The sequence below is a fragment of the Falco rusticolus genome, chromosome 13 (genome assembly GCF_015220075.1).
Source record: "Falco rusticolus isolate bFalRus1 chromosome 13, bFalRus1.pri, whole genome shotgun sequence".
NCBI classification, from domain to species: Eukaryota; Metazoa; Chordata; class Aves; order Falconiformes; family Falconidae; genus Falco; species Falco rusticolus.
In genome coordinates this window covers 6863423-6886629 of record NC_051199.1, presented here as the reverse complement: position 1 = coordinate 6886629, position 23207 = coordinate 6863423, and the positions used below count along the sequence as shown (strand labels likewise).

The following is a 23207-nucleotide window of genomic DNA, read 5'->3' as shown; positions in this document are numbered from 1 at the left end:
CCAGCCAGCAGCGGCACCTCAGCATCGCTGCACCTTCGACAGCCACCTCACCCAGTGAGGGGTGAGCTAACACAGCAAGCAGTGACAGCCAGCAAGGAAATACGGATGGGCAGAGCACCGGGGAGCTGTAATGCAGTACAGAAAGGCTGGATGAGTAATGGTGAGCCCGAGCCCCAGCACATTTACATGCCGGGCTAGGAAATCCCCGGCCAGCAAGTGCAGCACAGCAGCAGGATCCCCTTGCTGCAGGCTGCGCTGACACCAGGCTTTGTGGCCTGCAGAAAGGCATGTGTGAGTGAGGGAACGATGCAAACAGGAGAGAAAAGGGATGCAGAGGGCCACAGGTGACCAAGCAAGCCCTGCACGCCACTTGTCCAGCCATGCAGCACTTCTTCAGGGACGCTGCTTTTAAAAACGTCCAACAATCAGCCTCTGGCTCCCCGCTCCCTGCCCAAGTCTGCCGATATACACGACTGAAAAGCAAACCCAGAGATGCCCTGGGAGGCACGCAGCTTCTGCTGTGGCAGCCACGGAGCTGGGAGAGGAGGCACAGCGGTCAGGCTGTCTGCCCACTCCCTCCCACTAACAGGTCACAACGCTCAGAAATATTCCCCAGCATCTCCACAGGGTAAGAGGATCAAGGGGATGTGTGCCCCTCACCACAGCAGGACTGCAAGACTGCCGGCTCAGGAGCACCTCTGGCATCCTGGTGCTTTCCAGATGTGCACAGAGCCCGTGCTGGGTGCTGAGAGCCACCAGCTGCGGGATGGGCAGCATCGCTCAGCATCCCTCCAGTCCTCAGCACTTGTCCCACAAGCCACAAACACAGAATGGTCAGGCCCCCTTGCCTTCTGCCCACGCCTGAGTGTGACAAGTTCATCAACACAGCATTTCTACAGGACAAGCATTCGTGCCACCAGGAATACTAGCAGAGTTACCGGAAGAGAAGACACCTTGGAAGATGCCAAGGTGAAGTAAGGACCCAAAATTAGCCCCTCACACCACACAGTGTTGCAAAAATTACCATTAGTTTACTATTAATTATTCTTCTTCCCTCCTCAGACAGAGGATCTGTATGGAAAGATACCGGGTACCAACCCAGGTGAGTTTCTCTGCCTGAAGGGAATGAATTAACACCGCAGTAACACCCAGGCTCCAGCGTGGCAGGTACGTGCGCTAACAGTTAGCCAGTAATCACAGGCTGCAGGACCAGGAGGCGAGAGGAGGCAGCAAGCCTCTGCTGATGTTCAGCAGCCCTCCCGCTGGCACAAGCTTCTGGCTTACATTCTTTCTACAAGTGAGAAATTATTTCTCCTTCCCACCTTACCCAGCTGCACACAACCAACTGCCTGATGGTTGCTCTGGCAGAGGAAAACACCCCACCATCTGTGTTCTTGTAAAAGAAATGGATTGTTTATTGCTTATTGTTAATGCATATTCATTCCCAAAATTAGACATCTTGCCACACACACTCTTCTACAACATAATAATCAAAGCATGCCTGTAGAGTTAATTAGGGTTAAATAGAAAATCATTAAACCACATGCACCATCCCGGAGCGCCCCGGGCCGAGCAGAACAGCAGCTCCCTCTCATCCATGGCTTGGAGCGGGTGCTGTCACAGCCGGGAGGGCAGCGAGGCACCCTGCCGCAGGGTGTCCTGCCTGGAAGCAAGGACACAAACGCACGCCACCACCAGCAGAGACGGCTGCACCCTCTGGTCCCTGTCAGCCAGCGGAGATGAAGATGTGAGGATCGAAGGAGCCTGGATACAGCAGGTCTACCCTCGTGCAGTGGGGTGGGATGTGAAGTCAAGAAGTGGAACGAGATGCTGAGGAGCTTCAGGCCAGCACCAGTCCGTGGAGACGGCTAAGGCAAGGACCTGGAGGTGGGCTGGGAACAAGCCTGAAAGAGGCAATGGCTGGAGCAATTACTTGCCCCTCAGGCCACTGAGAGCCCGCGGTTCCCCAGGTCATTAGTGCCAGCCATCCAACAAACCCTCTCCACACCAATCTGTCCTCTCCACTGATGGTCCACAGAGAGGACATGTCTCATCACCACGCTGCTGATCACCCAAGCAGCAGTAGTACACATGGTGGATGCAGGAGCCCAGCTCCTGGCAGAATGGCCCCTCTCCTCTCCCCACACATCACAAAACACACGCAGAGAAAAGACATCATCCTGCACCTCATTTTGTCACAGCATACCTCCTTCACGCAGCAGAAGTGCAAGCTGAATGACAGCACTGATGCTAGGTTCTACCTGTTAGGGGGTTTTTTAACGCCACTAAATTAAAAAAAAAAAAAAAAAAAAGTGTAGTAAATAAGCACAAAGGCCAAATAAAGCACCATGACGAGGCAAATCAAAGCTGACCGAGTGATTCCTTCCTTGCTTCTGTTAGAACTGTTATGAAACCTAAGAAACATCTTAACTTTTTCACATCTCTTACTACCAGCCCCTTGCCACAAGGTCAGACCCATCATCAAGTCTGCACATAGGCTGAGTCCTCAGCACCAGACTTGCATTTCACAGACATCAGAAATTATTAAGAGAAGTAAAGCCCTGGAAATCTCCGACAGAAGAGCACCCAGATCTGCTGGGTACGCTGTGCATGCCTCGGGTCCTCATCTATACGGAGATGCTTCCAACAAACGCATTGCAAACTGCAGATGCTCAGACATTTATGAGGAGCACCACAGAAAAGCATACTAGAGAACTTACGTTTCTGTCCTTGGGGCAAGGTTTAAGTGCACAACAAGCAACGCATAGTTTCAGAGCAGCAAAAAGAAAAAGAAAAAAAAAAAAGAAAAAACAACCACAAAGACACATCCGTTTTGCAGAAGGAGCAAGGCAAGCATCAAGCCAAGAAGCAGCTGTGAAACCACACAATCAGAAGCCATAGTGCCCACACAAGCCAAATCTGGGCTGTGTAAGTCACTTGAAATGCTATCCTGCCTTCTGAGAGCCTGGTTTTGCAGCCTTTTCCTGCTGCTACTGAGGTCCAGGTTGACGGCTTAACAATTCTACATGGGCACAGTAATGCTTGATAAGCCTGCCATTACCACAGTGTAAACCGTTGCATGTCTATATAAATTATTGACGTGGCTGATGCTACTGAATACCACCTCTGCTACAAATGGAACCTTCTTATAAATAATCACAACAACAACAAAAAAATAATCAAAGGCATGAATATACAGGAATTCCACCACCTGCGTTCATTTTCATGGGACGTAGCTTTGCTTGGTTTTGATGCTCCAGTTCAAGAAGCTACCGTTCACCCTTGCTCAGTTCAACTGCTTCACGACACTGCAGGAGAAAAGACTTCAGACACCAACCACTGCTGAAGCTAGAGGAGTAGAGGGCAGGAGTTTCTAGGGGAATACAGATGTCCCTTCCACTTTAATGAAAGACCCTCTCCCATTTATTAAAGTGAATTCTAGGACAAGGCTAGGGCTACTGCGGACTGCTGCAATTAATTCCAGTTACAGACGTAAGTTTGGCAGCTTGTGCTTAGGCAGCCTAACGAGCATCGTCTCAGAGCAACAGGTCTTTGTGAACACTGGACAAACTCAACCCTCAGAAGCCACAGCAGCAGCCCAACCGGCATTCCTTCCCCCAGGGGTGGCTCAGAGAGCACTGAGGCAACGGCTGGAGCATCTGGGCATGATGCAATTGCAGCTGCCCAACCTCAACCTGTGCTACCTGGGCAAGGGGTTACACCCCTCAGGGCTAAACCCAAGGAACTGAAAATCCAGTTAGCGATTGCTGTCTTGACCTTGCACTGGGGGAAAGGCACACCCAAACTGTGACATTATCAGGATATTCTAGCAAGAAATCCCCTGCTGTCACACTGCCTTCACATGAACAGAGCTAGGAGCTTATCTGTGAGAGGCAAGTTCAAGCAGGACTTTGCTTCCTACCCTTCACCAGGCCACCGTGCAGTAACAGAGAAACGGCCAAGCCACACAAACAGCCATGGTTCAAGCAGGAGCTACACCATGGCCATCAGAATGACTACCTGTGCGAATTATGGCTAACCCCAATCTCTCCAGCTGGCAGCAGCATCACCAGGCAATACGCCAGCAGGATCCTTTTTTCCACACCTACCTGTTTTCCAAAGTTCCTCACCACTTTCCCCGGACAAGGTACTGCAAGCATGAACATTTCCATGTCAAAACCATCTTGCCTGAGATAAGCTCAGCTTCCTTGATCCCTCCTCCCCAACCAGAGCTGAAGAATTGCTCTTTTTCAGCGAGCAGACCAAAGTACCTTTTCCCCAGGCTTGTTTTAAGGGAGTAGTTTTTGCAGCTCATCTGCCCCTGCACACACCTACTTTTTGACACAAACACACAGCTCCTAGTCTGGTAACCAGCTATAAATTTTTCATTAGAACTACTGATAACACCCAACAGCTAATTCAGTTGGAGAAAAATAAGGAAGCAAGGCAGAATATATCCAGACGTTTGGAGGAGTTCTAGGGGTTGTTTTTTTTTTCTCCCCACTTCCCGAGTTTGTTTTCGTGAAACCTAAAAAAGGAAGCAAAGGGGTGTGTGTGGGGGGTGTGTGTGTGTGTGTGCTCAGAGACGCTCACAGACCAGAAAGACCCAAAGCTCTCTAGAAGATGGCTGCTTAGGAATCTGGCAGGGGCTGAGAGGGGCTAGAAGGAGCGATACTGGAAGGAGGATGAAGGGTTCTTGGAGCATAAGGTCAGCCAGTGCATCGGGCCCAAGAGGAAAAGGTGTGTAGGTCCGATACTTGGGCATGCCTGCAAGATGCTCTTCAGGCTGCCCATCTAAGGCAATGCTTTGAAATGGCTGCAAGATTGCCAACACCACACCATTAACGCACTAGCCCACGGGGCAGCATCAGATGGGAGAAGCAGGACATGACTACCGTTTTGCCCAGCCTGATGTTTTCACTTTAAAAAAAAACAGCCAGTGAGGAAATAGCTAGCCACGAAAACCCCACCAGAAGCACGCCTGCGGTTACCGAAAACCTGACAAGTGATCTTATGGCGAAATGGTGGGCCACGTTCTCCAAGAGTCATTGTCACCATCCCACAGCTGCTGGCACCAGCCAGTGAAGCACGGCACATGGTGGGGCTGCACACCGAGGGAATGCGGGGGGGCTGGCAGCATGCAGCTGCTCCCTCCGCTTACCGGGAGACCTGTGCAGCGTTTAATCACACCTCAGGTTTATTTTCTTCCAGACGAGGAGAGTTACAGCAACCAGGGGTGACCCACATGGGTGGAAGCTGGGAAGAAAGACCTGAGACCTCCTGACAGCAGCAATTTTATCAGCTCTGCCACTGACCAGATCACTGCGGAGGTGCTGCGAAAGCAAGAGCGCTGCCCGGTACTGGCTCCAGCAGGTGGGTGGTCTAAGACTTGGCTTAAAACCTGCCAACGGTGGAGCTGAGCTGTGAGCAGCAGCGGCCACGTTAGAGCAACTCCCTTCCTGCCCTGGCTGCGGCAGCCACCCACCGACCCGCGCGGCGCACGCGTGGCAGGGCACCGCGTTCACGCCTGAGAACGCTCCACACATGTGAAGTGCCGGCAACAGCCAGATGACGTTTAGGTGCAAAACTGAGTACTGGAAATATTACCTGCAGGGTTTTACTCGCTGTCCTCACCCAGCGTAAAAATCTCAACTTGGCGGTTGCAAAAGAAGGAAGGGGGGGGAAGGCATTTCTGCAATACTGCTAAAAAAAGTTAGGCTTCCAGAACGTTGTCTGCATGGAGACAGATGGGAAAAATCAAGCCAAATTAATGGCAGGCATGAATTTTAAAAGTATGAGTTAACATGCATTAATGACCTTGGTACACCCTCACACATGTAGCTACGGTAAGCTTAAATTTCCTTCATTTCCATTCACTTCCAGCATGAACTAAACTAAAATTAATTAACAGTGTCCATGCTGCAATTTAACACCATTCCTGACATCAAATCTTACAACTAATCTTTAACCTTCTGAATTTTTCTCCTTAGATTGCAATATATGATTATCTATCCAGCCAATTAAACAGTCCATGAACATCTGATAAAATTTATCTGATTGCACTCCCTAACAACTACGAAAATTTCTCAACCTTAGAACACATAGTGCATTGAAATGCATTAATGTTGTCCGTCTGAAAGAGACAGGTGTTTTGCAAAGTGATTTACAAAGTGATAGTAAGTTTCCAAAATGGAGAGAGGAAAGGCAGAAGGGAGTTATACCACACTGGAAAATGAACTTGATTTCTACCCCAGGTGCAGGCTTGCAGGCATTCCCCTCGATTTTTGAAAAGACACCTCTAACCATGCTTGAAATTGCTGAGCCACGTCCACAGGACCTAAAATATTCCCAGTCCACACCCACGCTGTAGAAGAATAAAACAGAAGACAGCAAGTAGCGACTGCTCTGAAAAACAGCAGATAAATCTAAATAAAGCGAGATCCCTTCCACGCAGCTCTCCCACCTCCCTGCACTTTTCAGACCCCTCTGTTAAAGCAGGCAGCCTTGCCGCCGGCTCGGCGTCACGCAGCAGTGATCCCTGCACTCAGCACAGCTCAGCACGAAGCCTCCAGCACTTTTTCAAACTCCTCAATCCACAGGTGAGCTGCTCATTTTGCCAGATTCGAGACAGCTGTTCTTGAAATGTACGTTAAATTAAGTTTGAAGAGCCTGAAAATGCCAATGACCCCTCAGTCCCCGCTTTGTATCATGAGTGGAAAGCCTGACTAACCCATCACACAAGTCATTCTTGAATTAAAGCACCCTTCCAGCATTGCCCAGCTTTTTTTCCAGCTGGGCACTCTCTCACCTCTCAAATACCCTTTCACGTTGCAGGCACAAGCGACATTTGTTTCTATCAACCCCATTTTGCCTTCAAGAATCCCCCTGCCTCCAGGGGATCCAACACATCCTTGGGGCTACTTCCTTCATCTCTGCTCCCAACTCCTTCAGCCTGAATCCCATCACTTGTTCCACTAAAACCTGCCCCTGAAGCACTTGTTGGCGGGCCTCATAGCACGTCACTTACTGGAGAGGAGGTTCTCCTTCACAACATTAAGAAAGATCCAAGGCAGCTTCCTAAGCAGAGTTACAGACTCCATAAAATATGATATCATGCTCCGGAAGGAATTTGTGAAGGTGCAACTGGTCGCTCGATTATGATCTTCCCAGGAAAGCTCCAGTCCTTCACAGCCATAAGTATTTGTGAAAAGTGAATTTCAAGATTGCAAGAACTGTTAATAGGAAACAAACTTCAAATTCACAGACACCATTATCTGGATGACAGCAAAATCCATCCAGCACCTTCCAGACCCAGGCTCTCATCAAACATACACAGTATTTCCATCAGACTCGCCCACGAACAATCAGCACAGAGAAGCCAGAACACACGTGTTTCCATCTCGCTCCAGTTCTGCTAGCACACCTCACTCACAAAGCACCCAACTGCCTGACAATTCTTTACACCAGATCTCTGCTGGAGACATAAGAGCTAGGTGGAGTATTAACATAAATTTATATAAAAATGTACATAAACCAAAAAATATAGTTTGATCCCAACAGTTATAATCCTTGTACATCCCAAATCTCTAATTTCCTTAAAGACCTCTTGCATGCACAACTGAGTGCAGGATTACAGTTGGATTATAGGGACAATCAAGCCTCATATATAGCATATATAGTTACAAATATACAAATATTATATAAATATAATAGCACAGTGATTATCCACCCCTGGACCAAAGTAAAATCAAGTTATACACACCTATACCTTGGGGGAAGGAAAAAACCCTCAAACCCCAACCAAATGTAACATCCCCAACTTAAACTAATCAAGGGATCACGCTCAAATTTTCGTCTTGCTAGGGCAATGCAACTCATAGCATGAGGGTATCTTCTCTGAGCAACAGAGAAGATTTTTATTTATTTGTTTAAAATACAAACTAATTGCTTCCGAGATGTTCTGTGCCTGAGCCACTCTGCCCAGAAGGCACAGGGAGCTCTAAATTACCCTCTGCTCGCAGCACTGGCCAAGGATTCTGCTGTACAAATTTAGCAAACCAAAAAACCATTACTCTGGTAGTGAGGAGTTAAGTGTTATTTCAAGATAAAAAGCAGCTCTTTGAGAGTAGTCATCTGCAGGGGGAACCCATGACCATGGACTCCTTCAGCCCCCAGGAGACCAATTTTAGAAAGTAGCTATCATTGCTGCAAGATGCTGCTAATAAATTCTGTTGTCATCCCATCAAGTGCCAACGCACCCTCCCCACAGACTAGGGGCTCCGCTGGCACACGCAGGGTATTTGCAGAAAATCTAGTGAACGCGGCCAGGCTGGTTTGAACCCCTTTGATTTTCTGATCAGCAAATGCTGTATTACAAAGATATAAAGGGCAAGCCATAACGCAGATCAAACCAAAAAATATTAATCACCACCATCAACAACTATTTTTCTGCAAAATTTTACAGCTGAAAATGCAAACTGCTTCTCCCTCATAAGCGGGAAGGGATGCAATATTTATGAGGGGAGCATTAGCTTCTTTCTAGCTTCTCCCAGCCCCAGGAATCCCAGGCACAAGCCTGGGCTCCATGACAGACGTGGCTGCCAGCACCATGGGAGCTACTGAACGAAAATCAGTATGCAGCGTCCAGGCAGACGGATTGGCATCCTGTGCTGGACGCGTTTAAGTTCTCTGCTTCCTCCAGCAGCACAGAGGTATGTACCAGCAAGCAGCTTTGCTCAGTTAAATTTTCAGTAGCTGCCAGCTCCCGGAGGAAACACCCGTCAGGAGCACACAGAAATGTTAGCACAGTCTGGCAAAGAGCTCTCCTTTTCTGCCTGTGCAGACGTTCCGTTCCCCGGCAGAGGCAGCTGGGGCCCAGGCATAAATGTGAAAAAGCAGAGGCCTCCCTGCCCTTCAGCATCCCGTTGGTCAAAGGGATATTCTGTGCAATGTTTCTATTTTAAATAAAGATCTCACAAACCGGTTTTGAGCTATTAGGGAAAAAAAGAAATGATAAGCATGATGCTGTGCTGCAGCTTTCTGTGCAACCTTTGAGCACAGAGGTTGCAGTAACTTGGGAGCAACAGATCACGAGCAAATAGTTAAGATCATCTGACGACTTGCTGCCAGAGCTGTAAGTTCAGAGACACCCCCAGCCACGCACCCAGGGCTGAAACTCAGCAGGCAGCTTCTAAATGCTGCTGAAGGACTGGCAAAACCCAGCCAGGCAAATAGTCCACTTGGGACCCAGCCAGACAAAAAAACTAGAGGACAGACCTCCTACCTGGCACAGGGGTGCTTGGTCCTGCCGGCAAGCTTCACAGATGAGCTCCTAGCAGCTCACAGGAGCAAGTTCTCATACCCAAGATCTGCAGGTGAACATGCTGCTGTACACACGTTCCACTTGAAAGGACCTTTGGCGGCCCTGACACCAGTGAATACACCCAGCAGCACACATACAGTCTACTGGGAAGCCCAGGCACGCCACTACGCGTGCTTCTCATTGCCTCCCAGCATCCTTCAGACCAAGGGATCTATCTTGCACAGCTGAAATCTTGACAGGTAGGAATGGGTTTAAAACAGCAAGTCACTGCTTCACCGACCCAGTTCTGGACCCTCCTTTTTATCATCCACCCTGTTCCACCAGGAATTAGAAGGAAAACTCACCTGCCAGTGGAACAAGCAGACGTGCACTTGCATCAGTACCACCAGGAACCTCAGTGCGAGATTTTAGCGGGGAAGCTTTGGGTTCACATCTCACTAAAGGCTGAACTGCAGCATTTCAGAAAGGTGACAAACCTTGATTTCTACCTATAAGCAAGTGGCTCAAATAGGTAAGTTTTTCTAAGGTTTTTAATCACGCAAGTAATTTGAGCGTCTGATAACAATGATTCCTGCTGGCTAGACATCTAAGAGCACTTCACACTGAAAGCATCTCATTTCATCTTCTAGTTTTTTAATCAGCACAATTGTAGTTAAAAGAACATTCAAAGGAACCACTTACATTTCACTCTTCGTAGACAAGTTACCAGCCAAGCAGCACAGACTTCAAACACATCTGAAGTCACCAGGAGTTCTACTCAATCTCTGCATAACCACAATGAAAACATTCTCCAAACACAAAGATCTCCAGCAGCTGGCCCATCTTGCACTCAGAGACAAAGCCTGTCCTCAACCAAAGCAGTTACAGCAAAAGCTGTAATATTTAGGTCAGCAATCTAAGAAGGCAAAGACAAAGTATCAGATTGATTCATAATGCTCTTTGATTGCTAATCCTGTGCAGAATTGTGATTTACATTACTCTAGGAAAATCCAAGGGCTATAGAAAAGGTCCATGCATTTTGTAAAGGATCATTCAAAATGATTCTGTCACATCTTTTATCATGATCTTTACAAATGTCGAGTTGAGAACAGGGAAAATGACATCTTGCCCCCTGAGGGCTGCGCATGCTGCTGAGCCTCTCCCACATGTGGAACAGGAGTTGGACCACGGCTCTGCTGCACCAGTGCTGCCCTTCCAAAAGCTGCCAGTGCAACAGATCGAGCAGGTCAGGAGAAGCACAGGAGGTGGAAGAACTTGAGTTCAAACATCTCCTCCGTGCCAGCCGGCCTGAGAGCAAAGGGCAGGACAGCCTGACAGGGATTTTGGCCAGCACCCATTATCATCCTCCGCTTCCTCCAGCCTGGAGCAACGCAGGAGTGGGGAGAGGACGCGTGCTCCCAGGTGCCTGTGGTTGAGATGCCTGCACGGGTGGTGTCGTGCACGCACTACCTTTGGCAGAGCGCTGCCCTTCAGCAAGCCGTCTGTCCTCTGACTGAGGCAGGCAAGGAAATAAGCCTCTGAATATACAGTAATCTGCTTCTGCAGCCGAGTTCCTCCTGCACCAGTCTCAAGGACAGAGATAAAGATATGCAACGCTGCTGGCTGCATCTGCTTTGCCACTCATTACACCACCCCTGGCCACCTCATACTAGCAGCTCTAATTCCTCCCATGCAATTCCAGCTGCTGCAACAGAGGACTCGGCCAGCCATCGCTTCAAATCCAGACTTAAGTACTTGCCTATTTTGTCCCTCAAAAACTAAGTCTCTGTGAACAACGATGCACCTCCATTTATGCAGTTCGGTTTTAACCAAGAGACAGAGTATTTGCAAACAAACAGTAGCCACCAGAGCCAGCAGCCTGCTTATCAGCGCCTCATCAACAAATATTGGTTTGCACAAGAATTAAGCTACAGATGCTGATGTATGCCTTCTGTTTTTGGAAATTTAACCTCACGTTTGCTGTCTGCAAGAGCTGCATGCATGCCCAGCTGAGCATCACAGCACTGCTGACAATGTGGCAGCTCACTGCACGGGGTGTCCACCTCCATTTGCAGGCCGGCCACCACTTTTGCCAGAGCTGCACGCTTAGGCAGAGGTCCTCAGCATGTGCCCACAAAGCCCACACTAAGTCAACACTGCTGCATACGAACCCAGCCCAGAACAGAGCTCCTTCCACGGTATTTCGCCAACCTAAGGGAAGCCACCATAAAATGAAGGAAAGCAAGCCAGGCGATAGATTTATCTGGAGCCAAGCTGCAGCCCTGCACGGCTGCCCTGTCCCAGCACCAGTGGTGGCTGTGCTGGAGCCTCCCAGGCACGCACCCACTGGGCACCGTGGAGCTGCTCGCCTCTGCGGCACCATCCCCTCCAGCAGCAAAGCCACTTATCAGCTGAACTAGAAGAAAACGGATGACTTGCCTAGACTCAGCAACTGCATCACCTCCAAAGCAGCGGCTTATCCTGAGGTGAGGAGAGCGGCTGCCCAGAGCAGAGGAGACCTGGAGATGGGCTGCCTGCCCTCTGAGGTCCCCATGCCTGTCGCCGGCTCCGGCCCCTCGCTCTCCAACAGCAAGAAGCCGCAGCTAATAGGAAAAGTTTGCCTCATTAGACGCTCTTGGCCTCTGTCCCAGGGGCCTTCTAGGGAAGATTTTTCCCGGGGATATTCTTCCTCCCAGGGAACGTTCAGCATCACTTGCAGCTGAACTCCTCACTTACTCAAAGCTTTACTAAAGCCTTCCCTGACCCAGTGACCCAGGCAAAAGGGCAGGGTTACCAAGCACAAAGGACGTGTGCTTGTTCCCTTACCGTGTCCTGGACCCCAACAGATAAGAACAACTCCCCGAGAGGCACGACCACGGCCGACAACCAGGTCTCACAGCAAAGGCCAGGACAGAAGGCAGCCCTGTTCCACCACAGCATCACAGGGGGCTCCTTCCACCCACCACCCCCCTGCGAGCAGCAGGGCATGCATCATGGAGCTCCCACAATATTTAAGGTTATCCCAGCTCAGGGAAATCATTCCACAGTTGTGTCAGGAGGGTTCAAAAATCCCGTTAGCTAGAAACATTTGAGGGAAGCGCAGTCTGGCGAGCGTGCCGCCAAGGACCGAGTGCACGCTGCAAGTTAGATTAATTCCTCGCACATTAATAGGCAGCTCTGGTTTCTCGCTCCCTCACAGCCAAGAAAATCTGCTACAACCAGCCGCCCCCTGTGGCACCTTTTCCCCTCTCGGGTGTTTTTTGTTTTGATGCTGTGGCTGCAGCAAGCGCCCAGGGGCTCAGCACCGGGCAGCAGCAGCCTGCGCCCCCCGCACCGTCCGGCTGCCCGCAAGCACAGCGGGCCCCCCCCCGCAGCGAACCCCGCACATGGCAGCGCACAACACACCTGGAACGGTGCGAGGTGGCTACAACACACCTGGAACCGGCCGTGCAGGGGTACGAACACCCAGCACAGCGCTCCTGACACCGCTCCCCGCGTGTGCCGCTGCCCCCCCCCGCAAGCACAGCGAGGAGGGGAAGGGGCTGGGGGCACCCGCTGCGGATTTCACGGCCCGCCGACCCCCCTCGATGGCCCGGGATGCCCCCCGGGGACCGTCCCCCCCCGCGGAGCAGGGGCCGGCCGAGACGGGGCGGGGGGCACAGCCCCGGCCACAACCAGCCACCGCCTGGGAGTTGGTGCGTGCGGCCCGGCAGGGCAAACCCAGCCCCGCCGCCGCGATAATAAAGTTCCGCCGCGGCGGAGCTGGCACTTGTCAGTCAAGGCGGCGGTCACTCGCGGCCGCCCGCCACGCGTGGGTCCCCCCTCCGCGCTGGGGTGACCCCCCGGGCCCGGCGCGACGACCCCCCGGGGTGGGCTGGGCGCGGCCCCCCCGCCCTCCCGCGGCACCTGCGCCCCGGCCCGCCGCGCACCCGGGCAGGCGGGCACTCACCCTCGGTCACTCGCCGCCGCCACCGCTCGCTCGCCGCCGCCCGGCGCCGCCGCCCGCCTTTGTTGCCGCCGCCACGACCGAGGCATTTAAGCGCCGCTCCCCCGCGCGGCGCTGCGCTGAGGCGGGGCGGCGGGGCCGGGGCCGGGGCCGCCGCGCTGGGGAGGTGCCGCCGCCAGCCCCGCTGCCGCCGCCGGGCACAGGCCGGGCCGCGGGCGGTGAGCGGGTCCGGCGGGGGGGCTGGCACCGGTGAAGCCTGGGCAGACGCTCAGGACGGCGGCCTTTCCTGGAAAGGACGGGCCATGCAGAGCGGGGCAGCGGCGCGGCACAGCAGCATCCTCAGCATCCTCCTCAGCATCACCCTCCTCCTCCCGCCGTGGCGAGGCTGCCGAGACCGGCAGCTGCCCCAGAGCCGCCTTCCCCCCCCGCGGAGCCCGGGCAGCGCTTCGCGGGGCTGAAGCGCGGGCGGGAGCACGGCTGTGGCCGGTCCCGCTGGGGGCTGGGGACCTTCTCGGGGCTGGGGGTATCGCTCGGGGTCATGCTCGGGGCTGAGGGTCCGCTCAGGGTCCCACTCGCGGCTGGGGGGTCCCGCTCAGGGTCCCGCTCAGGGCTGGGGGTCCCAACTTAGGGTCCTGCTTGGGGCTGGGGGTCCTGCTCAGGGTCCTGCTCGGGGCTGGGGGGTCTCACTTGGTGTCCTGCTCGGGGCTGGGAGAAAGTTTCCCCATCCCCTTGCAGAAAGCCTGGGGTGGGAGCACTGAGAGCGCCCCCCTGCCCACCTGCCTTTAGGGAGCTTTCCCTGGGAACACCCCAAAAGCGACCGTACCCCTGTTACAAATGCAGAGCCCTGCTCCAGTGACACTGCCATCCATCCATCCATCCATCCATCCATCCACCCATCTCAGTTACAACAGGCTTATTGCGGATGCGATGCAGCCACAGTGATGGTGCTCTAGGAAGAGGCCGGCAGCCTCCCCAGCACCCCACCTGAGGGCTGCAGCGGGGGAGCCTGCACCCCACGGCTCCCTGGGGGCCAGCCCCCGCACCCCACATGTGCAGCTGTCACAGCTACTTTGTGGCTTCAACTAGCCTCAGGCTTTAACCACGTTCAAGCTCTTCTATTTCTGTTATATATCCACGCAAGAGCAGGGCTCAGTGTGTGCAAATACATTTTGCCAATTTCTGTGCTAATTAGGCTCCAGGCAAGCTAATATGATTATTGTCATCATAAAAGCTTGAGCTCTGGAACAGGAGAGACCCGCCCATGCAAAGCAGAACAAGGGTCCTGCTTAAATCAGCACCATTCCCCATGGGGGGGCAGTGGGGCTGTGGGACACGTACCTACCCAGTACCTACCTTGGCTTCCCCTGCTCAACTGGAAAGAGCAAGCAAGCTGTTTCTGGGATGTATTTGTATTTTTCCACCTCAAAATGGGTCAGCTTGTGCTCTGGGATCACATCCTCCAAGTCTGTGTCCAACCTCAGCATCTCACTCTGCGTTACTCCCATTTCAGCAGCAAGGTGATGTTCGCATGCAAGACCTCTCCCCTCCCACCAGAGTAAGGTCTTCCCAAGGGCCCTCTTACGTCAGAGATGGAACATCTGCAAGGACACATAAAATAATTTGAAATAACCCTCCTGAGGAGAAACAACCTGCAGAGCTATTGCAGAATGCAGGTCCTGGCCAGGTTTCTGTACAGCACCCCGTGCCCTTCAGGACCCTTGGCTGAGCATGCTGTTGGAGCATGGGCACTGGAGCTGGGCTTTCACGGCAGGCAGGCGCTTAACTGCATTAGGCAAAGCGGTTTAGGGCACTTCCCAGCATTTAAAAGCTGGTTAAACCTTACACTGTGCTGAACCTGAAGGCAGATGAGTTCCCATGGCTTTTGAGTAGGGACGTGAGTGAGATGGGCAGCTGGCCAGCCCACATTTACCACTAATTGTGGTATGTTTATGTGGATGTTTGCTCAGAAAGGTCTTGGCCTGGGCTGAGATCCTTCACCGAGCATCTTCCCTGTCTTTTTTGCACTAAGACTGTGTGGAAGTAGGAACCTGCTGTCAATGCAAGGAGCTGGACAAAAGCCTCCTGCACTCTCCCTCGCGGGCTGCAGGTCAGTAACACGCTGGGTCACGTTCTGCCTCTCCCTCCACCCACTCCCCTCCTGCAGAGGTCCCCTTCTCACGGGTCCTGGGCTCCATCTCAGATTCCCCTCATGCTGCGCTGCTTGCAGGAAGGAGCATAACTTCGCAAGTTTACTTGCCTGGATGGTACAGAAATCCCCAAACCACTGTGAGCACTTCCCTCGCCTCCTGACACTGTTCATCCCTACCTTCTTGCTGTGACGAGGTTTCAGACCATGACGGTGCCGAAAGAGGGACCACCTATGGTGGAGGGAAACCTTCCCCTACCTTTGGAAACTCTTAACAAAAACCTGCAGATAACTGAAAGCCTGGGAGCCTCTTCGGGGTGAACCTCACCCACTTGCCTTGCCATGCCCCCGGGCAAGCAGCAGAGGAGACCACAGGGGGAGTGAGGGAGAGCATCCAAATTCCAGAAGGATGTGCTGAGCTGTGCTGGCTTTTTCAGGCTCATGACTCCTACCTTCCGGCAGTGCTTCTTTCTGGGGAACAAAGCCGGCGTCAGCATCTTCATCCAAGTAATTTTTTCCTACGCTGCAGACGAACAAGCAGTTAAAGGGTAAGAGCTGGGAGTCATAGTCACTCCTCTCCATTTGTCACTCTGAAGAGATGGGCGGCCTTGAAAGAGGAACAGCATAAAAAGAAGGCTTTTGTCCTACTAGCCTGTTCCTGCCCTGTCCCAGCCACATCCCAGACCCGTTTCAGGGACTCTTGTACCACCCCCAGCATTGCAGCTGCTGCTGCACGTCCCAGCGTGACCGATTCTCCACTGGGTTCAGTGCCCAGTGCCCTTGGTGGCTTTAGGGGAAAGAAGCAGGCAGGTCTGTAGGTTGCTGGCAGACAGCTTTGCCCCCATGGTTATCTATATTCATGCAACTTCTGGTCATGACTGTCTCGGGAGGGAGGGGGCACACTCACCTGTGCGTTACTAGAAATGTTACAGACAAGTGCTCAGTAAAGAGATTAGTATTTGTGCTCCCTGCCTTATAATATTATAAGTTTGGGAATGATAAATAATGCTTTTATGGGGCTGTTAAAAGGAATCTTCCTCAAAGACTCCTTTATTGAGCAGCCTGTAAAGGTAGGTTTGAGTGGCTTTTGCATGAAAAAACTATTTCATCATCTCTTAAATTCCTTAACTCTTTGATTAAAGCTTTAATAGCTTTATGACAAAAAGTTGCCACTTCCTCAGTGTCCTAACCTAACTGACCTTGAATTGCAGGGAAACCACACGTGCTGCGCAGACCAGTGGCGCAGAAGTCCCATAACACTTGGGATGTGCATGGACACTTTCACTGCGTGCAATGACAGAAATTTTCTCCTGAAGCTTCTGGCTTCAGCACAGTGAAACCAACTGAGCAAAAAATATTGAAATTAAAGACAACCCCGAACCCCCACATTGTCCATCCTTGCTGCCCAAACCTGCATTCTTGACAACTGACTTGCATTCTGATCTTAAAAACGTCTGTTGGTGAAGATACCCCAACCAGTATCCTTTTCAGGGCTTGTTTATACTGCAGTTGGAAAGTTTCTCTCAAGGTCTTTTCAAAACTATTATTGTTATTTTTCCCCTGTCCCCAGTGGGAGACCGATTTACTGCCTTACTCTGTGGTAGTTTTATATATACTTAAAGGCTGAACTAATCTCCCTAGCCTTCCTTCCTCTGGATTACCAAAGCCAGTTCGCTCAGTCTGCCCTCACAGGTCACGTTCCCAAGCCCTCCCTGCTGCCCACCTCTGGTTCCTCCCCAGTCAGGCTTTATTTCCGATGTCTGCCCTGAAGCCTGGCCTGCCCTGAGCAGAGGGAGGGGTTGCATGGTGCCTACACGTGCACCTCTACCCATATTCTCCATTTCATTGCTCTTCTCACAGCGGGCAGCTGTTACCAGCCTGTGCCCAGCCTGCCACGTGCTGCACTCACTGAGGCTTTTTTGGTAAAACCAGTGGCCGACCAGCCCCGTGCCAGACCTCCCTGGGCAGGGGCAGCAGCCAGCCCCCAGTCTGGAGAGGGGTGGTGGGCAGAGCAGAGCACGATGCCACCCAGACCCTTGCCCTCCCAGGCATGTTCCTCCTCCTGGCCTGTTCAGGATTCTGGATTCTTGCTCAGGCAGGATGAGTCTTGTTTTCTGAATTCCCGTGGGTGCCCTTTCCAGGCAAAAGTGAAGAAAAACAGGAGTTGGGCCATGGTGTTTCATCCCTTGGCTGGCTCCAGACAGTCTCCTGGGGCTGGAGAAGTCTAACAGAGCCCATGATTCATTATGCCCATGTTGTATTTATCTTTTAGTGTTGGGACGTTGCTATTCAATAAAAATATGGCACATTTAACTGGTAGGGAAATGGCAGACCCCAGGCAGCAACAGCACCGAGAAGGGAGGATGTGTAATTCCCACTGGCACGCATGCAGCATATACACACAGCAACAATTAGGCAGGTTCAATTGCCTCAGATTGCAGTTCCAGACAACGTTACTAATGCAAGTCCACACACAGCCTGAGCTAAAAAAGGCGGTTCCATTTTTTTTGCTGGAAAACTCTGTGTCACTGAGTTGCCACACATGGAAGAAAGCAACATCTTACTCGAAGCCAGGATTCTGCCTGTGAAAGGATTAGCAGGAATCCCAGCAGCCTACGGGCCATGTTTTCTCCTCCAGTTTCTATCTGCACAATACAGAGCTGAGGATGGGTACAGCAGCCTGTGAACTTGTATCTTCCTTTCATCTATCAGAGGACAGAGAGGGGCCGGATCCTGAGCTGGGATGTAGCGCATCGGGGATGCACCCCTGCTCAGCCACCTGCTGCCAGCCCTGCTGTGGGGAGTGGTCCAGGTTCGCTTCTGTGCATGGCAGAAGGAATCAAAGCATGGGGGAGAAGTATCAGAATGTATTAAAGGCAGCATTCACTCTGTCCAGACACCGAGTTTTACCGGGGTCTGGCAGGGTGCTGGATTTCTTTGCAAGATCTGGCCCTAGTGACTGGTATGAGCAAAGCCCAGCGTGGCAGCTCACAGGAGCTGGGCTTGCTCGGATTTGGCTTTGGTCATGGTTACTGACCACATTGGTCCTCTGCCTCCAGGGTCCCACGCCATGCCCTGGGCATGGCACAACCCCATGTATTCTGTTGTAGAACCTCACGGGTCCGTGATTATAATTTTCAGCTATCCTGTAGGCACAGCAGTGGGGTGGAGCGGAGTACACACAGACACAGGTAGCCCAGCCCCGCGCTCTTCCAGCTGGCACAGGCAGAGGTTGCTCCAAAGCCAGATCGTGATGCACAGCAACATGCAGATGAGAAAAATCACACCACTGCCTTTGGTGTTATGTTCCAGCCAAGCTAAAAAATAGGGACTAACCAACTGCAGGTAGCATTTTCCTTGTTTTCTTCACGCTGGAGAGAAGGTTCAAGTCTCAACAATTAACACCTAGAATGATTCCTGTGATCAGCATCCTAACACAACGGTGTATGCTGCTGATGTCTTCAGCTCCTTGCAAGTATAACATGGGGGAGAAAATGGCATTAGGCATTACTTAGAAAAGAGAGGAATTAATATACTTTAAAGCTTATCAGAACCAGATTATATGAATTATTTTCCCCCCACCCCTTATTACCTTATGTTAAAAAAAAAAAAAAAAAAAGGTAAGTTAGCCTATCTAAGTAAGTAAACAAGGAACTCCTTTTCTGTAGAAAAGGACCACACAGGTTACACAAGTTCAACAGGGGAACTTGCGGTCCTTCCTATTGCTACAGAAGCTGCTGTCCTCCAAAAAACCATTTGTAGACTGGTTAAGTTCAAAATGCGACTGAAATGTCTTTAAATTACCTCTTAAACATCTAAAGCAATATCATAGTTCTACAAGAAAGTGCAGTGCCACCTACCCTGCAGGCCATAAACCTACCAAGGCAGCAGCAGGCGGTAATTGGGTTTTCCCATGCGTAGCTGTTACGAGCAGAAAGGAATGGGGGAGGACTAGTAATTTTCACAAACTCAGACTTCCCGGAGGTGAGGTGTACCACAGCCTCATCAGTGTTCAGGAGGAGGAGGAGGAGGAGGAGGATGTCTTCCTTGGATCGCAGCCAACAGTCTGGGAGGTCAAGGATGAGCAAAAGGAATTTCCTTGGATGAGAGCTGCATTCCCCAGCCCAGGCTCACGGGCAAGGGCCTCCTCCTTGCAGAGCTCTGTTCTACTTCTCATGGATGCTTGTTTTTTCAGGCTAGCATGAAGAGTGTGGTTGCCTGCAGCTGCTACATGGTCAGTATTCGTTCCTTTGGGTCAGCAGAAGTTGGTGGCCATCCTTTAAAGATTTCCTGCCTGCAGAAGAGCTGCCCTTCACTCTGCAAACATGGGAGTACAGCTGTCACACCCGAGATGTGACCGTCAGCGGTCCCCAGTCAGACTTTGGTTGAAGCTAGCCCCAAAATTCACTTTTCCTACAATAATCCAGACTTTGACCAATAACATAGTTATTTTTGCAGTCACCCATGCTGCTCCCTGCTGCAGCAGGCCATGCTCAGGCAATTGCTGCAGAAGTAGCTGCCGGTAGCCTGCCTGCACCCACCACTGCCCATCTGGGCCAGCCCGGAGAGCAGCCCTCAGTTTGCTTCTGTGCAAAATCAGCCCAAATCTGCCTGACTTTGCACTGAACTAAGTGAAGAGCTTTCACAGGCTCTGGTCTTCCTTAGTGTTTGGTTTTATGGGGGTTTTTTTTGCAAGGTGGAAGGCAACAGTCTTCCCCACCAAGGTAAATCACACACACACACCACCCCCCCAAAATAGTAACACACCAAACCTTGCTTCTCCTCTCTGTACTGCAAACCATCGTGGGTCAGAGATGAAAGTACATCAGGGCCCCGTGACCATGCCAGAAGTTTTGCAGCATCATTTTTTTTCTTTTCCAGAGGAATATTCTGAGCCAGAAGCTTTTACAGGCGAGTTTTGATTTTGTTCTCTTGTCCCCTGTAAATGCAAACAAACCACATGGCTCAAAAAGCAAATGTGCTTGGTCCGGAGCTGGCTGAGTCACGATGTTTGATTGTCAGTCTATAGTAATTAGACTGTGTGCACTAAACCATTTCATTATAAGGCACCCAGAGTCAGGCACCTGAAAATAACATCAGACACCGCAGCTGATCCTGTCAGCACCTGCCATTAGTGGTAACATAATGTTGTGATGAAAACCAAGAACTCCACATGGAAACCACTCAATTTGAAGTGTTTTCCTTGATGGAATTTAATAAAAATATTTTTCTTAAGGTGTTTGGTTTTTTTGGGGGGCGGAGAGGGGGAACATCCTCAGCAAAATACTTTGTTAACAACAAAACATTTTCAAGCAGATCTCATCAAGACATACAACTCCTCAGAGTCACGGACAAATGCAAGAAGGCTCTACAAGCCTCCTCCTGTAGAGGAGGTGTTCCAGCCCAGCACAGAATTAAGAAACAGTGGATCCAGCACAGCTACTTCATGCTCTACCTGGTGTATGTATGCGCAGAGCTGAAGAATTAGGAGCTCACCTGAGCTAAACTCCACCCAGTAAGTCTGAGAAACCTTTGAAGAGACATCAAAACTCAGCACACAGTGAACAGAGAAAAGCAGCCTCAGCAGAAACCACCATTTCCAGGTTCATCTGGACCACAGAGTGTTTTTGTACCCACCATGCAATCACCGGGTATGGCAGGAGTGCTTTGGGTTGGACCAGAGATTTTGGCTCTGCTTACCAGAGAGCATCGGCTCTCCCCGTTCCCTGTCCATAGCAGAGTGCCAGCGATGAAGGGCGTTGCGCAGGCTCGCATACTTCTGTAGGGTGTTCTCATGCTGACTGGTTGAGTTGCCTGATGTGCTACAGCAGGGCTGAAATTAAAGGATGTATTAGACAAGCTTTAAGAAAAGAAACAATTGCTTACCTTCCTTTTGAGCAAACTCATGACAAGCCAACTGACTTTAAAATGTCCAAATGTATGCTATTCCTGCCTGCTTCTACAAAATCTAGGTTACCCTACGACCCCTTCTTTCCTTTAAATCCAGAACAGTGCTTTCAGTTTGTGAAAGTGTAAAATCTCTTTCTGAAGAAATCAGCTACATGATGTTGTGCAATGCTGCCCTGGAGAGGGTATGGCTCTTCCACCAGCCCTAGCAGGGAGGCAGCAGGATGAGTTTGCCGTGTGCTGTTCACATGAGAAGTTAGCAATTCCCCCTTGGCTCTCCTGGATATAGTTTTACTATTGCACATATACCTGCATCCTTAACATGCTTACACCTTGAGATCCTGAACTGATCTGCAAACTAAATAGCTGCATTTTCAAGTTCCAAATGTGGACAGATTTTACAGCCCTTACCTGTGTTGATCCACCTTCATATTTGCGAGAAGTTCAGCCGCAGTCCCAGCTCAACACAGCAATATGCCATAGATCTTGCCTTTTTAAGATTTCGCGAGAACTGGTGGGGTAGCGTGAGGTCCTTGGTCTCTCATTTTATGATGGTATGTTGGAAACTCAAGTTTACTCCATTCAGATTCTGGAGTCTGCTATTCAGGGGATTTTAAGATCAATGAATTACATTCTTTCATGTTCAGTCTTGATGTTGGTTTCCCAAAAAAGTGCAAGAAGAGGTTGTTGTAAGGGTGCTGGAAATGCTGATGACAGCATGTCCTGCACCGATGCTATGCATAAGATGACAAGGACTTTGAAACCTCAGCTGAGAAGGTAGAGTAGGGAAGGCAAGGTATCCAACAGGACTCGCCAGGACACCCGTGCTTGTCACACTTGCCTGCACTTGTAGCAACACGGCAGAATTTAGTCCAAACGAGCCCTGATATGACAAACTGGGGACCGGGAGGGAAACCATGCTCACCCTGAGCCCCACAGCCTCATGATTTAATACAACAGCTAGAATTCTTCTACTAGAAGCACAGCATGGAGGTTGTCAGGACAGCTTGCCAGTCCATTGCTATAATTTAACATCAAGCTACCCTTTTTGGGGGCTCATTTCCCAAACGCTCCAAGGGGAGAAGTCAGTTGTTGCTCCAGGGACTGGCAACCACACGACTCCTGCATCTCTGAGAAGAAGTGCCCTGTGGCCACAGCCATGTTGCAGCCCCAGCCTGGTGGTAGGAAAGAAACCTCAGCACACACAGACCCACCTGCCCTGCGGGGTTCGCTGCCTGCACGGTGCCAATTACGAGCGCAGGACAAACGGCAGTGGATTTGCACAAGGCAGTAGCATCCCCCAAGCCGATGGCTGCTCCTTTCCAGCCTCTACCAGCAGCAGAAGGCATACAGCATTAGCCTCAACAGCATTTCAGCATCACAGCATCACCAGCCAGTTTGGGTCTTGCAACCTCCCTGGCTGGTGCCATTGGGAGCAGCCAGGACCTGTTGTTCTCTTACACCAGCAGGAACAGGCTTCTCTTTGCTGCAAGGGGCTGCCCCTCCTGCCTGCTGCTCCCAGAAAATTCCCCAGCATTGCCACTTATATGACAAGGATAATGAAAATTTTCTCTCTTTAAAATTCACAGCAGGCATTTTTTTTCAGAGAAGTAGCTGTCCTTCACCATGTTTACAATGGACTCACCCAATAGTACTAGTTACTGTATGACTGCTGTGTTTCTCAGAAAAAAATTGGGGAAGAGAAGGTGACAAAAACAGCGTGGGGAAAGGAAGAGCAGCACATCCAGACAGATTTTTACCCCCCCTCTCAGAAGTGGGGCTCCACTAATGCCACACAACTGGTGCAGCACAGACCCAGCAGATACCCATTGCTTCCCTTTTGAAACATCAGCAGGTGAACTGATCAAAGTAACCCAAATAAAATATTTGAAAAGTATGTTATAAGG

General features: G+C 51.0%; 1 protein-coding gene and 1 long non-coding RNA gene across 6 annotated transcripts in view; both read right to left on the bottom strand.

Moving 5' to 3' along the window:
- Positions 1 to 13369, bottom strand: part of ST6GAL1 (ST6 beta-galactoside alpha-2,6-sialyltransferase 1) — a 47324-nt gene extending 33955 nt beyond the window's left edge. For 2 of the 4 annotated variants that reach the window (XM_037406664.1, XM_037406669.1), the window contains exon 1: positions 13251 to 13369. The gene's annotated coding sequence lies outside the window, so the exon portion shown is untranslated. Of the gene's footprint in view, positions 1 to 10003; positions 10167 to 12706; positions 12728 to 13250 lie in introns of those variants that run through there. The other 2 variants (XM_037406666.1, XM_037406665.1) reach the window with 2 other exon arrangements.
- A 2366-nt stretch (positions 13370 to 15735) lies between these two features.
- LOC119156414 lies at positions 15736 to 22769 on the bottom strand. 2 transcript variants are annotated; one of them, XR_005107127.1, is made up of 5 exons: positions 21712 to 22769; positions 21094 to 21226; positions 20166 to 20332; positions 19274 to 19710; positions 15736 to 18861 (listed from the first exon to the last, which is right to left on the bottom strand). It is a non-coding gene; the product is annotated as an uncharacterized LOC119156414 (long non-coding RNA). The 2 variants fall into 2 exon arrangements; XR_005107128.1 differs by having other exon boundaries at positions 15736 to 15916.
- Between the last annotated feature and the right edge of the window lie 438 nt (positions 22770 to 23207).